This window comes from Vulpes lagopus, chromosome 7, assembly GCF_018345385.1.
Source record: "Vulpes lagopus strain Blue_001 chromosome 7, ASM1834538v1, whole genome shotgun sequence".
Classification (NCBI taxonomy): Eukaryota; Metazoa; Chordata; class Mammalia; order Carnivora; family Canidae; genus Vulpes; species Vulpes lagopus.
This window is the reverse complement of record NC_054830.1, coordinates 92,369,065-92,384,733: the sequence shown is the minus strand read 5'-3', so window position 1 is coordinate 92,384,733 and position 15,669 is coordinate 92,369,065. Positions and strand designations below refer to the sequence as shown.

Below are 15,669 nucleotides of genomic sequence, written 5' to 3'. Positions count from 1 at the left end.
GACACAAGAAAACTCTGGAAGGCGTTGCATGTCTGGTACCTTGATTGTGCTGATGGTATGGGGCGGTGGGTGTTTAAGTATGTCCAAACTCATCACACGGTACACATTAAACATGTGCATTTCTTTGTATATCTATTACTGTACAATAACTGTTAAGAAATACCTACTTTCTCAACTGAGGCTAACATCCTTGATGAAAATGAGAGTGGAGAAAGTTGAACACACTGGAGGAACACTTAATTTTTTTCAGGGACAGATGGATTAATTTGCTGGCAAACAATTTAGAATCAAAGGTAATTCTGTTAGCTCACTTGTTTGGAACTCTGCAGGACCATTATAGCTTCTAATAACTCAAAGGTGTGACTTTCTCATTAAATAGCTCTTAATAAGCAGTGTAATTGGATCAAGTGAGACTTTTATCTTGGTGTGTTCTGTGGCAAAACTGCCTCTTTAGACGATGATGAAAGACCACGGTTGCAAGTGAATAAATAAGATCACTAATTTTTTTATTGAGACCTAAAAACTGACCATATGGTTTTATTTGAAGAGAATAATTTTTACTTAGTTTAAAAAGAGTAATGGATGCTCATTGTAGGGGTGGGGGTGGGGGTGTGGAGTTAAAAGTAACAAATATAAGGAGGATTTGTGATAGGTTGTGATCACTATCATCTTATTTCCCAGACAGGAATTTATTAAGTTTTACTTTTTAAAAGATTTTATTTATTTATGTGGGAGATAGAGCACGAGATGGGGATGGGTCAGATGGAGAAGGAGACTCCCTGCTAAGCAGGGCTCCATCCCAGGACCCTTGGACCATGGGCTGAATCAGGCAGACACTTACCTGACTAAGCCACCCAGGCACCCCAGAAACTTGTTCGTCTTTTTGCATATTCATTCACTTCTTTCTCCCTTAATCCTATGTCTTTATATATGTGGTTTATCTTGGTTGTGTTCATGATTATGTGTAATAATTTCTTATAAAAAACTCTATTATAAGCATTTGCTTATACTATTAAAACTCTTTGTAAATGTATTTTACATAACTAAGCAGTATTTTATCTGCATATTCCTTAGCTTACCTTTTAGGTCAGTCAGTGAATAATTTTACACAAAAGGTGGTTGGTTGCTTTTAAAGCCTTGTGTATTCTTACACTTTTGGAACAGGAAGTGATTAGAGCTCGACGACTGTATGCCACCCTCTGGAATGTAGCCAAGAAGTGCCAAACATAAGATCGAATGCTCAGCAAGTAGTAGTACCTTGATTGCCTGCTCCCCTACAGAGTGGGTTAGTTTTGACAACTACCTCAGACTTTCAGCTTTACTGTGCTAAGTTCCTAATGGAATTGAGTTTGGCGGGTGGGGCTTGGGGAGGCTCTTGCCATCCTGGGGGTCATGTTGGTTCTACCTTATTTCTGTGGCTTTGAGGACTTTTGCATCAGTTTGGAGGTGAGCCTGGCTGGGTGCAATTTCAGTGTTTGAATTCGGGCTACAGGCAGAAGTAATTCTGGAGGTTGAAATGCAGCTCTTTGAACATTGGCTTTTATTGTTGCTGGTCTGTAGGGCTTTGCTCCTGTTCATCTCATTGGTCATTTACGTCCAAGGTAGTGTTGAAAAGTTCCACTGAAACTGTACATAGGGCAGCCCCAGTGGCTCAGTGGTTTAGCGCCGCCTTCAGCCCCGGGTGTGATCCTGGAGACCTGGGATCGAGTCCCATGTCTGGCTCCCTGCATGGAGCCTGCTTCTCCCTCTGCCGTGTCTCTGCCTCTCTCTCTCTCTCCGTGTCTGTCATGAATGAATAAATAAAATCTTTAAAAAAAAATTGTATTGGCTTTAACATTTGTGAAATTTAAAAAAACTCCCACGAGAAGCGACGTGTTGCTTTTTCCTCCTTCACCTGTTCCTCCTCCTCCTCATCTTCTTTGTTTAAATATAATCTTAAAGTGAACTATCCGAAAGACATACTGTACCCTGTACTGTTAACTGGATATCAGTATTTTATTCCAGGAGCCTCTTCTAATTCTTGCATACGCTGCTTGGTGTCTCTGTGCTAATGTGGAATGATTTACTAACAGGCTTCGCCCAGGACAGTTGTGAAGGCTAACGAGTTTCTGACTATTAAGCACCCTACAAATAAAAACAGTCATGAATAATACTAGCTGTGTAATAGAAAATTAGTAAATGTTACTTCTTTGGGTAATTACATGCTTAAAATGCCTTTTACCCCAGTGGGAAATATGCAGAGGTGATATTGTGGGTTTCTAAAGGGTTGTAATACATAGCAGATTAAGAGCATAGCTATGATAAATAATAGCTGTCAACTGAAGCATTCATGTAAAACTTATGATGTATTCAAGTAACAAAGACCCATTTTCCATCTCTATTAGATTCAGCTGGAAGCAGTGACAAACCAGTCTTGTGAGCTTTTGCATGTGTTCTTTGACCTTTTTTTTTTTAAAGAAAATATACCAAAATGAATAACAGTGTAATAAAATCTCACTAATCTGGATTCTGATTTAGGATTTGGACTTGGTACATCTTTAAACTACCTACACACGCACACACACAAAAACAAAAACAAAAACAAAAACAAAAACAAAAACAAACTACCTACACAAAACTTACTAGCTCAGTAAAAAAAAAAAAAGCCTGGAGAAAGAGATGTGTCTAAAAAGAATGAATTATTTTCAAACCCTGAACATGTTGGTAAGTGAATTCAGGTTACTGTGTTAATTTGATAATAAAGTTGTTAACGTATTTATTTTTCTACTCCTGGTTCTTATTAATTTATTTGGGCCTTTGTTTCATGAGCCTTCATCAGTGAGAAAGATACAGATTGTTTTTTCTGTTTCTCAGTTTCTGTTTTGGAAAGTTGATCTGAAAGCAAAAGAAACAGCAGAATTTTGATTCTAACATTTTTTGAGTCTGTTGTGTATTAGCTACTGTGCTAAACACAGCAACTCAGAAAACACTTATTAACTGCTTATTGCACACCAGGCCCCGCAGTAGTGAATAAGATCCATCTGTTTCCCTCGAGAAACTCAGAAGTCCAGGGGAATAACACAGCAGGCTCAGTGAGGAACCCTTCCTGCTTGACATACTTCTTCACTAGCATCTGAGCAGGTACAGCTGCTCTATGGATGGAAGCCAGGCCCTTCATCATGAGAAGATCTACATCTTGAGAACTGATTACTATCCTTTCAGGGCCAGAAGGGACATTAGAAATTGAGCCTCACTCTGCAGTGTGGTCCTTTTGCACCTTGTGCTCTTAGTCTCTTTGCCTGGAATGTAATGCCAAGTTGTGGTTCCAGCTCTGTTTTCTGAGACAGCTGTGGGGACCGAGAAGGAACATGCAGTGGCTTCTGTTGGATCTTTTTTGCTTCTGGACATTTCTTCGGGAACATTCCGCCATTATTTCAAACTGTGTTTTTTTTTTTTTTAAACAAGTGAACTCATCCACGCAGAAATTTCCCTATCTCATGGAGCTGTGTTTCCAACTGTCACATGGTGGGGCTACCTGCCAGCCAAGCATTCATTTGCGGAAGCAGAGCCATCTGTGTCTGTGTGGTAGTGTTTGAGCAGTTGTTTGGGCAAATAATTGCTTTCATCTATTTCAATGAATATTTACTTCTTTTTAAAAAATGGAAAATGTTTTTTTTAATAAACTGCTTTGTGCTTGTTAAAAAAAGGGAGGGATAGGGAATATAGATATGGAAGTGTTGTTATCAGTGGCAAGAAGCATGGACTTAACTAAAGATCCGTGCTACCATGACAAAAGTAGCCAATCTTTATTCTTTGTTAGATGCCCATTGGACTTAAACTGATTGGTCAGTGGTGAAATGAAAATAAAAAATCAAGAACATATACAATGTGGGAGATGTATTGTGGGGGTTGGTGCCATAGGATGAGGGTAGGTTTAGACAGATTATTTTCGTGTTTTGTGCTTGGCATGGCCCCCCCTTTTAAAAATATTTTAAAGTAATCTCCATACCCAACATGGGGTTCGAACCAACAAACCCAGTATCAAGAGTGGCAAGCTCCACTGACAGAGCCAGCCTGGTGCCCTGGGTCATCTCTTTAATATGTAATTTTGAAAAAAAAAATATGTAATTTTGAAAAAAAAAATATGTAATTTTGTGTATTAGACTTGATTACATGATTTTCCAGATTGCAGTATATACAAAGGTACAGACTGCATATGCTGATGAGCTACTTTGGAAACCTGATTTAACACTGTAGATCCATACCCAGCTATTTTTTTTTTTAAAGAGATGCTTGATTCTTAAAGTGATTCTTTAAAAGAGATGCAGCAAGATGTAATAGAAAAAGCAAGGTGTTGGATTTAGACTAAGAATAATAATAGCTAACATATTAAGTGTTTGTTATATGCCTGGTTATGAGTAAAGTGCTTTAATGGATTATCTTAATTTTACAAAAACTCTGTGTCAACTATATAGAGTAGTGGTTAAGAATGAGCTTTGGAGGCAGATTGCATGGTTCATATTTGTGCTCTGCTTCTTACATAATTAGGCAATGAATTTTGACCTCTCTTTGCCTCACTTGGTTTTTCATATGAAAATGAGGATAATAATAGTACTCATGTCATGTGGTTGTTTTGAATATCGGATGAGAGAAGACATGTAAGGAGCTTCGACACTTGCCTGCCTGGCACATGGTAAAACTCAATAAATCCTGTCTATTAATACCACTGTATGACCTCAGGCAAGTTACTTCCTCTCTGAGCTCCTACTTTCTCATGTGGGAAGTGGGAGTTAATAAATACCTACCTCAGAGTTACTATGAAGATCCAATGGGATCAGTTATTTAAAGTGTTTTGCAGAGTGCTTGACACACAGGAACTGTTTCATCCAACTTGGCATTCTAAATCCTAGGTCTTGCTTTGGTTATTCAGTGAATCTTTATTGAACAGGTGCTTGTTAAATGCTGAGGTTACAGGGGTCAAAAGAGAGACCAGGTTCCTGCATGCAAGAGTTTGCCTTTCGCTGGGAGGCAGAGAGGGGCAGCAGAAATAAATAAATGATAATCATTTGAAATTGTTATAAAGCTATGAAGGAAAGTAATGAGTCACTGGGGGTAGTGGGTTGGGAGCTACTTGATGCAATGGTATAGGGAAGGCTCAAGGGAAGACATGGAGGACATAAAGAGTCAGCTGTTTGAAGAAGAAGGCAAGGATGCTTGAGGCTGAGGGTCCTGAGAGTTCCAGACCTGGAGCTGGAAAGAGCTTGGGGGGTTCATGGAAAACATTGGGGTCATTGTGGTTAAAGCTTCCTGACTAAGGGTGAGTTGTAAGACCAAATCATGTAGGACCTTTTGGCCATGCTAAGAAGTGTTTTTTTTTTTTTTTTAATATTTAAATTCAATTTGCCAACATATAGTATAACACCCAGTGCTAATCTAATCATGTGTTCTCCTTAATACTCGTCATCCAGTCACTTCATCTCCCCACCAACCTCCCCTTCTGCAACCCTTTGTTTCCAGAGCCAGGAATCTCTCATGGTTTGTCTTCCTCTCTAATTTTTCTCCACTCAGTTTTCCTCCTTTCCCTTATGGTCCATTTCACTATTTCTAAGAAGTTTTTATTTTATTACAAAGTGTAGTGGGAAGCTATTGAAAGGTTTTCAGCAGGTATGTTAAAATTCAGCTATATTTTGAGTGGGAATCTCATATAGTTTCTGACTTTGAGGTTGGCGACTTACATACAAGATCCCACTGGTCTTTGATCAGGGAAAACCTACTTACAACTAAAACTCAAGGGCAGCCCCCGGTGGCCCAGTGGTTTAGCGCTGCCTTCAGCCGGGGTCATGATCCTGGAGACCCGGATCGAGTCCCACGTTGGGCTTCCTTCATGGAGCCTGCTTCTCCCTCTGCCTGTGTCTCTGCCTCTCTCTCTCTCTCTCTCTGTGTCTGTATGAATAATTAAATAAAAAAATATTAAAAAAAATAAAAAAAATAACTAAAACTCAAGTTCTCTTCCATAATTCACCTCCCTTGACCATCCCACATGGTATCAAGGGAGGGAGGGGACATATTTTTAAGAGTATCTACTATGTCAAGATCCTCTTGGCTTTCAGGCACACTCATAATGTTACTCTACCCACTTGTGAGGCAGGTGTCCCTATATTTAACCAAAAAGGAAACAGGCTCTGAGGTAGTAAGTGATTATCATAGATTTTAATGGTTGGTGCTGCCAGGATTTGTGTCTAGGCTTTGTTCTTTGTTCCCTTTGTCCCATGTACTTCGGTCTCTATGTCAGGTTGCTCTGTCATGATGATGATAGAAGTGTACAAGACTGTAAGCATAATTGGATTAAAGACGTTTGTTCATCTTCATGATGGACAGTCTTAGGGTTTGCAAAAAACATATGATATTGCTTCACACTGCACTGTTTTATTTCCGAATGATTCTAGCAGTGTGATCTTGTTTTTGTGATTGTATTAATCCATTCAGGACTGGAATATAGTCTCCATGCCCATCTTGGGCCACCATTGACTTAGTTAATAGCTGCAAAATTTACTATCTTCCTGTAAAAAATTCCTTTGCTCATTGCTCTTCAGCATTCATTAGTACTAAGAATGCAAGTTAAAATAACTGAACTGTAACTCTTAATAATTTTGTTTTCATGGAAAATAAGAAATGAGGTTGAATGGTCTGTTTGCAGCAATCAAGACAAATGTTGGCATTTAACTTCTAATCCTATTTATGTGTAATCAAATATAATTCTTTTGAAGAATGAGAGCTTTTATTTTGGTGTAAAATTTCCCAGGAGTCTAAATTGGAAAATTATAATAGTTATGTTTCTCCTTAAAAATGGAAGAAGGTTTTAAGTGGTCTAAAGTTCATTGTATCTATCTAGTTAAATTACATGACCTTGTTTCAATATTATTCTTTCCATAAAGCACTGGTAAAATGGCTAATAACAAAGTAATCTTTTATCATTTCTAAAATTTTCCTAGTTTGTTGATCACTGTATGACACTTGTTAGTGATGGATTTCTATATTTGCAGTAATTTGGTTTCAGAAAGTCATACCTTTTGCTTCTCAAGAACATGTTAGCATCTGAATAAATGTTTTGGTAACTATTCAAAATTATAGAAACACATGTTCTTGTGAAAAACTTAGAAAATAGAAACAAGCAAAAATAAAAATCACCCATAACATGTATTTTCCAGGCTTTTCCATGTCCACATGTACCCAGAAAATCTGGATTTGAATTTCAGCTTACTTTATGATCTACCTAGCATTCCATGCCTCAGTTTTTTTTTTTTTTTTTAAGATTTTATTTATTTATTCATAGAGACACACACACAGAGAGAGGCAGAGACACAGGCAGAGGGAGAAGCAGGCTCCATGCAGGGAGCCAGACGTGGACTCCATCCCAGGTCTCCAGGATCACGCCCTGGGCTGCAGGTGGCGCTAAACCGCTGCGCCACCGGGGCTGCCCCCTCAGTTTCTTTATCTGTAAAATGAGTACCTATCTCATAGAGTTGTTGGAGGGTTAAATTAGTTTATATAGGTAAAGTGCTTATAATTTTGCCTGGCCCCTGGTAAGAACCAATATATGAGATTTTAAAAAACTTAGCAAAGCAAAACAACAGGGATGGGATGCTTGAGTGGTGCAGTCAGTTAAGTGTCTGACTGTTGGTTTCGGTTGGGATCATGGTCTCAGGGTTGTGGAATCGAGTCCCACTTGGGGCTCTGCACTTAGCATGGAATCTGCAGGAGATTCTCTTTTCCTCTTCCTCTGTCCCTCCCACTCATGCTTTCTCTCTCTCTAATAAATATATCTTAAAAACCCCCAAATTTAATTCTCACAGTTCTGGAGGTTGACAATCTGAGATTACGGTGACATTATGGTTTGATGAAGACCCTCTTCCTTGGTTCATAGGTAGTGACTTCTCTCTGTGTCTTTAATGGTGGAAGGCCTAAAAAACTTATGGAAATTTTCAAATATACATAAAACTGGAACAGTATTATGAACTTGAATGTACTCCTCTATTATCGACATTTAGACATTCTTGTTTTATCTATCATCCCCCTCCCTCACCCTTTTGAGGGTAAGTGGAATATTTTATAGAGGATCCATAATGTCATATCATTACTCCCTAAATACTTCAGTTTGTTCCAAGTTAATATTTGCTAAGAAGTAAATTATTTTAGAGAACCAGTGCACAAAATTAGAATCATTTTTGAGAGGAGGAAATACAAGTAAAATACCTATAAAATACATTCTGTGATGCTTTAATAAATTCTAGGTAACTGAATAGTAATTGAAGTAAGATTATGAATATGGAGATTTTAGCTATTCAAATTAGACATGTGTTGGTCAATAAGATCTTTTTTTTTGGTTAGTAAGATCTTTGGTATCAGTTTTATTATAAATATAGTGTAAAGATTATTTTGATTATTTTATATTAACAAAATATTTATTTTTATTTTTTTATTTTTTAAAGATTTCTTTATTTATTTATGATAGAGACAGAGAGGCAGAGACACAGGAGGAGGGAGAAGCAGGCTCCATGCCCGATGTGGGACTTGATCCCGGGACTCCAGGATCACGCCCTGGGTCAAAGGCAGGTGCTAAACTGCTGAGCCACCCAGGGATCCCCAAAACATTTATTTTAAAACCATAGAGAGCAATTTGAATATTCTTTTGGTAGAGAAAAATGTTTAAAAATTGTAATAGAAAAAAATCATCTCATAAAGGAGCTATTTGAAGACTCAGATTGGATACTGTAAGAATTCTAGATAAGTAAATCTTTAGATTTTTAGAATTAACCTTTTAATCTATGTTCCTTAATGTATTTAACACATAAATACATAAATGTATGTGACATTTTAAAAATTATTTGAGAGTAATTGGAGAAAATGTAAAAAATAAGGCATTCAAAGAGGTGGTTTTGTCTTTTCACTTTAATGCCTGGTTCTGGACAGCAATCAGTTCTAAGTTGGAATTTCCTGCCTTTCATCTTATTTTAGACTCTCATTTCAAAATCTGTGAGTAAGTAGCATGTGACATAATCTGAGAAAGAACTAAATTATAAAGGCAAGAATTTGAATGGAACGAGATATATTTCAGTACTTTGCAACTGGTGAGATCATCAGAACTCATAATCACCTAAATTTGGTCAGCACTTGAATTTATAGATCCTGGAATTCCTGGGGCACAGTGCAGGAACGTGGAATGTGCTGGTCAGGCCTCATGTTACTACTGATGGTCCAGGGATACATTGGGTTGGAAGTGAAGAAACCTCCCTTACCTGAACTGCCAGGCTTATTAGCATTTTGGCAAGTTGCTTAACCTCTCTGACATTCAATTTCTTCATTTCTTTAGTGAAAAAAAAAAAAAAAAAAGAACGGAAAGGAGACAGTCTCAGGTCTACCGTGTAGTAAGTACTTAAGGAAGTACTACCTACTGTAACAAAGGGATCCTGAAATGCAGAGGTTCATACAAAGTGAAAGATTCTTTCTTTCTCATATACTAGTTGGAATGCCAGGTACATAGTTCTGCCTTATGCTATATTTAGGGAGTCAGATTCCTTCCATTTTGTTTCTTTGACAGTGAGCTAGAGGCATTGTCTTCATGCACGTGTTGAATCTGAGTTACTGCTAAGAGTAGGCTGAGAGTGGAGGAAGTGGGTTGCAGTCTGGAAGTGGTGTATCACGTTTGCTAAAACTCACTGGAGAGAACTTGACCACACACATGGTTGTACCTAAGTGTACTTGAGGCCAGGAAATGTGATGAAGCTGGTCAGGCTACAGTTTTATTAATACAGAAGGAGAACACAGAGAGTGAAGGATGGTTAGCAGTCACTACCACAACTATGCAGTTCCTGCTTTTCTCTGATTATAATGTTGACCAAATGTCTCTGTCACCTAGTTGCCCTCTACCTCGGCTTGATGTTGAAATTACTGGTTAATATAAAAGTATTTTCTACTCTCAGCTTAATTTAGTGATGAGGTAGTGGGCTCCATTTTCTTACACTCACTCTGTAGTATTAAAAACTTTTCCTTGTGATTTCCCCATGATCTTTTCATTTTTATGGATCATATAGTTAGGGGGGCCATAATCGTCTTGTCCTGTTAATTTGAGAGGGCAGGTGGCAGTTCCATTTCTGAGCTTTTGAAGCAAGAGCTGAGGCTAAGCTTGAGTTTCTAACAGCCATCAGGATTCCATACAGAATGAATGAAATAGAATCCAGCTGCCAAATTCTACAGAGCATGTGGAGAAGGGATTAGGAGTCAAGAAGTAGTAGGCAAGAAGCTATACAGGCAGAAGAACAAGGAAGACATAAATATTGGATAGCAAAGCAGGGTGAGTGGTTGAAAAGTATAGACTTTTTTTTTCTTTTTTTTTTTTTTTACTTCTTTAAGAAGCTGGGCAAAGCAACTAGGAGAGATGAGAATATTCCCCTGAGTCAGTCTTGATAAACTTTTAGGATCAGCTCAAGTTTATTGATGGTACTATCTGCTTTGGTATAAGCTATTAAAATGAAAGTAGTAAAAAATTGTCAAATATATGTTTAAAATCCTCAGGCTGATGGTTCCTTAGCTTAATTTGTGGGAGGAAGAAACCAAATGATTATATAACTAATAATTGGAATAGTTGATAAAGTCTTACAAGGAAAAAAACATCCTACTAGATTTTGTGTCTCTGAAACATAGGGTCCCATTAGCGAATGAAGTATGTATTTTTATCAGTCTGCTAATGTAGACTGGCTTTAAGACTGTACCTTCTATAACTCTGGCTTGCCCTACATGCTTTGCTTCCCTGAGTCCTTCCTATAAAGGAATTTGGTAGTCAAAAGGGTGCTCAAAGATCTTTCTCTTGTGATCTTTCTCTGTGATCATCAGACACTCCCCCAACATCCTGTCCCCAACTACCCTGCATAATCCCTTGCTGGGTTCCCATAGCAAGTGTGAAAATAATTAGATAGATCTCTTGTTTTCCAGATTATGTACTTCATTTGAAGTTTGACACTAAACACTTTTGTATGATATATGGTTGTGTATTTTCATATCTTAGAGAAAGTTGAAGACCTAAAGTGTTTCTCTCTCTGCTGCTCCTTTATTAGCTCTAAAATGCAGTCAATAGATTTGTTTTCTTGGAAGTATTCTTATGGTGCTGGAACACTTTGGCAGGTAAGGTGATAATTGCTTAAGTTAAACAAATGCTTTGATGCACTTGGAATTTAAAGACTCATTAAAAGTTCTCTTTCTGATTTAGATTTAGACAGCCAAAAAAGGCACAATGAGGGCTTGGAGATAAATCTTTAAAAATCAAACACTTTTTTGTAACAAGTGGTTTATGGAGCGTATTGTGAGTGATTTCCCTTTTATAAAGAATGTCATGGTAAGAAGTAATATATAAATTGTTTTCTTTAATGCATGAAATGCCCAAAGGAAGTTGAGATTAAAAATAAAGTAGGACATAAGCTAGGTTGCCAGTGCTAAAGCAAGCATTATGTACTCTTTTTTTTTTTTTCAAATTCCCTAAGAGAATATGATGTTCTGATACCTTGAAAGGCCAAATGGTTGTGATTAACCTTGAAGTGTAAGTCTCTAGCAGATGAAAGACAGTTGCAGTTTGTAGCTCAAGGATAGCAAATCAAGGCTGATATCAAAACATAATGCAGCTTGGGGAGTGATTTTTAGAATGCTTAGTGACCGTTTATTAGGAAAGGTCAAGTTGTTATAATTTAAAAAATGTTTTTTAAAAATGTGTTCGTTCATTCTCTAAAATGCCACATAAATATCGGGTCTTTTGTAAACTTAGGTATTTGTCATCCGTACTTAAGTGATTTTGATACAAACGGTACCCTCATACTCTGTGGCCTATCTCCTGGAGACAAAGTTGTTCTTTCTGTATGGTTTGGCTTTTTTACTGCAAAATAAGCTATTAGCCTAACCAGCTGCTCATCTGTCCCCAAAGCATTTTGGAATTCCATGATTCTGGGCCCGGATCAGAGACTGTAACCGCACATTTTCTTCTATTTAGCTCTATCACTGTTGACATTTGGGTAAGTCTATTCTGTGATATGTTTATAAGCATCTGCTACTCTGGATAGTCCAAAGTCTATTTCTTACTGAGTTAGATGAGATCGTCAGAAAACTGTACTTGGACTCCATTTGCTGAGGCTCTTTTGCTGAATTACATGGTGTCATACCCATGGTTTTACCAGGGTTTGTTTAAAAAAAAAAAAAGTATTATAAAATTCCCTTTAGCTTATGTTACTGAGAATATTGTTTATTATATCACTCTGTATTCCATAGATATAAAACCTGACCTGAGAAATTTCCTTCAGAATTTAGAGACATGAAGTTTATTTTCTTTGACAAAAGATACTTCCTTCCTTCCCTTCATCTTTTAGATAATAAAAGATATATTATTTATCTTGTGTGTGTATATATATTTACTTGTGCTTGAAAGCACAGGGCCAAATTTGAACGACATTGTTAGCAATTGTGTTAATACATTTTATAAATTAATTTAAAAAATTGTGATTAATTAAACCAGGAGTGAGCAAAACTATGGCCTACTCTCCTGTTTTTGTAAATAAAGTTTTATCAGAGCAGAGCCATGGTCTAGTGTTCATGTATTGTCTATGGCTATTTGCCTGTTACAGTGGCAGATTTAAGTAGTTGCTATCTGACCCTTTAGAAAAAAAAAATATTTTCAATCCCAAAGCAAATAGTCACATGGTATGCGCCAGCCCGAATACTAAAAAAATAGAGAACAAGGTGACTTCTAGAGTATGTGACTACTTGGGAAAGTCTCAACAGAAAAGATGTGCTATGAGAGATATTTTATCTTTAAATAGTGGGAACATACAGAAAAGGGCATTTTATGTGGGCGAGAACAGCATAAGTAAAATTCCTTAGGAATGAGCACATATTGAGCAACATGGGACTCATTTGAAAACTGTTGTAGCCAGATTGGAATTAGACAGCAGTGATGATGAAGATGACTGGGAGAGATGCTTGATGGAGGGTTTAAAAGCTAGGAATCAGAATTTGCATTTAATCTGACAGGCTAGTGAAACCCTGCTCTGAATTCTTCGCAGGGAAATGATGTGATGGAAATTACATTTTAGGACAATTCATCTGAAGGCAGTGTATGGGATGTGCTCATGTGTGGAGATCCTTGAGACTAAGCAGTTCTGAAGTAAGCCTAGCAGGGAGACCTGATATGAGAAGGGTAGAAATGGGATAGAGAGGTAGGCTCTGGGGTGCTAGGAGGAATGAAAGCAACCTTGTGATTGAGTGGATGTGGAGGACGTAGCAAAGGAACTCTTTTTGAGAACACTGGGAAAAGTGGAACTAAAATGGTAAATGTGTTTGTGAGATTGTGAGAGAAGATAGGTTCTTTCTTGATCTTTCTTTTCTTTCATTTTTAAAAGATTTTAAAAAACTTATTTAAATGTAATTAGTTAACACGTAGCATATCATTAGTTTTAGGTGTAGAGTTCAGTAATTCTTCAGTTACCTATAACACTGTCCTCATTAAATCATGTACCCTCCTTAATGCCCATCACCCAGTTACCCCATCGCCCCCTCCTCCCCCCCCAGCTACCCTCAGTTTGTTTCCTAAGATAAGAGTCTCTTGTGGTTTGTCTCCCTTTCTGATTTCATCTTATTTTATTTTTCCCTCCCTTCCCCTATGATTCTCTGTTTTGTTTCTTAAATTCCACATATGAGTGAAACCATATGATAATTCTTTCTCTGATTAACTTAGTTTGCTCAGCATAATACTCTTCAGTTCTATCCATGTCGATGTAAATGGTAAGATTTCTTCCTTTTTGATGGTTGAGTAATATTCCATAGGTATATGTTGTGTGTGTGTGTATCTACACACATAGTTTGGCTATTTTTGTCTTTGCTGCTATAAACATTGGGGTGCAGGTGCCCCTTTGGATCACCACATTTGTATCTTTGGGGTAAATACCTACTAGTACCATAACTGGGTTGTAGAGTAGCTGTATTTTCAACTCTTTGAGGAACCTACACACTTTTTTCCAGAGTAGTTGTGCCAGCTTGCATTCCCACCATTAGTGCAAGAGTGTTCCCCTTTTTCCCCATCCTCGCCAACATTTGTCATTTCCTGACTTGTTAGTTTTAACCATTCTGACCAGTGTGAGGTGGCATCTCATTGTGGATTTATTTATTTATTTATTTATTTATTTATTTATTTATTTATTTATGAGAGAGACAGAGAGAGAGGCAGAGACACAGGCAGCAGGCTCCATGCAGGGAGCCCAATGTGGGAATTGATCCCGGGTCTCCAGGATCAGGTCCTGGGCTGAAGGCAGCACTAAACCACTGAGCCACCTGGGCTGCCCACGTTTTGGTTTTAATATTTCCCTAATGCTGAGTGATGTTGAACGTTTTTTCATGAAGATTTTAATTTTTTTTAAGCACACTCTACATCTAACGTGGGGCTTGAACTCACAATCCTGAGATCAGGAGTTGTGTGTTCTTCTAACTGAGCCAGCCAGGCACCCCACTATGTGCTTTCTTTTTGACATCTCCAATTGCTGGCTTTATAAGAGAGTAGGGAAGCATTTGGAGACATGGACTGGGCTCTGGGAGAGTTTCCATGAAGGAAGCAGAAAGCAAGGAACTCAAGGGTGGGAAGGAAGATGCAGTGCAGAAAGTGGAATAGAAGAGTCAGTAGAGTAGTTTCCCCTTGCGTATCCCAAGAAAGGCTGGTTGTATAGATTGTTAACAGATATTTCTAGAAAAAGGGTGCCATGATCAGATAAGTTTGGTAAACTCTGGGTTAAGCAAAGTTAATTAGACTTCTTGCTTTAGTACCTTTCAGATTCTATAATTAGTGTGCACCATCCTTTATATCTTCAACTAAGATCTATTTGTTCAGTTATAGGCTCATGTATTCAACTTTCTACCTGACATTTCCATTTGGATATTATTAGACATCTGAAACTTTACCTGTTGAAAATGAAATTCCCAGTCTTTCCCCACAAACTAATTTCCCTATCTTAGTTGATGCAACTCTATCTTTTCCTCTTAGTAAAAAATGCCAGGGTAAGTGATGTACAAATTGTTTTGTTTAATGTATAAAATGCCCAAAGGAATTGAGATTAAAATTAAAGGTACTCAGATCAAATACTTTGGAGTCATCTGTGACCCTTTCTTCTATACTCTCAGCCAATCATTAGCAACCACATTGGCTCTGCCTTCAAATATATCTAGAATCTGAAAACTTCTCATTTCAAGTGATTCTATTAAAATCTTACCATTTTTTTCCTGAAACCTTACCATTTCACTTGATAGATACATTAATCCTTCTGGTGACCTACAGGGCTTTTCATGGTCTGACTTTCTCACTGACTTTCTGATTTCCCATTCTCTTCCTCCTCATCCACTCCTGACTCCTTTCTTTGCTTTTCTAACCCCAGCCTTAAGGACTTGATGAGCTTTGGGCTTTTGCACTCACTGTTAACCATGCCTGTGATAATTCCCCCACATATCTGGTAGGGCTAACTCACCAGATGTCATCTTCTCTAGAAGGGATTGACCCTGGCTGCTGTATTTAAAATAGAAAGTGTTTCTGTAATATTCAACTCCATGAGTATAGGGACTTTTGTCTGTCCTGTTCCCTGAGGTTGCCTAAGTATCTGGAGCAGTATGTAA

At 37.8% G+C, this 15,669-nt stretch overlaps 1 protein-coding gene across 1 annotated transcript in view; it reads left to right on the top strand.

The window, feature by feature from the left end:
- Positions 1–15,669, top strand: part of FOCAD (focadhesin) — a 308,502-nt gene that overhangs the window by 15,311 nt on the left and 277,522 nt on the right. The window lies entirely within an intron of this gene.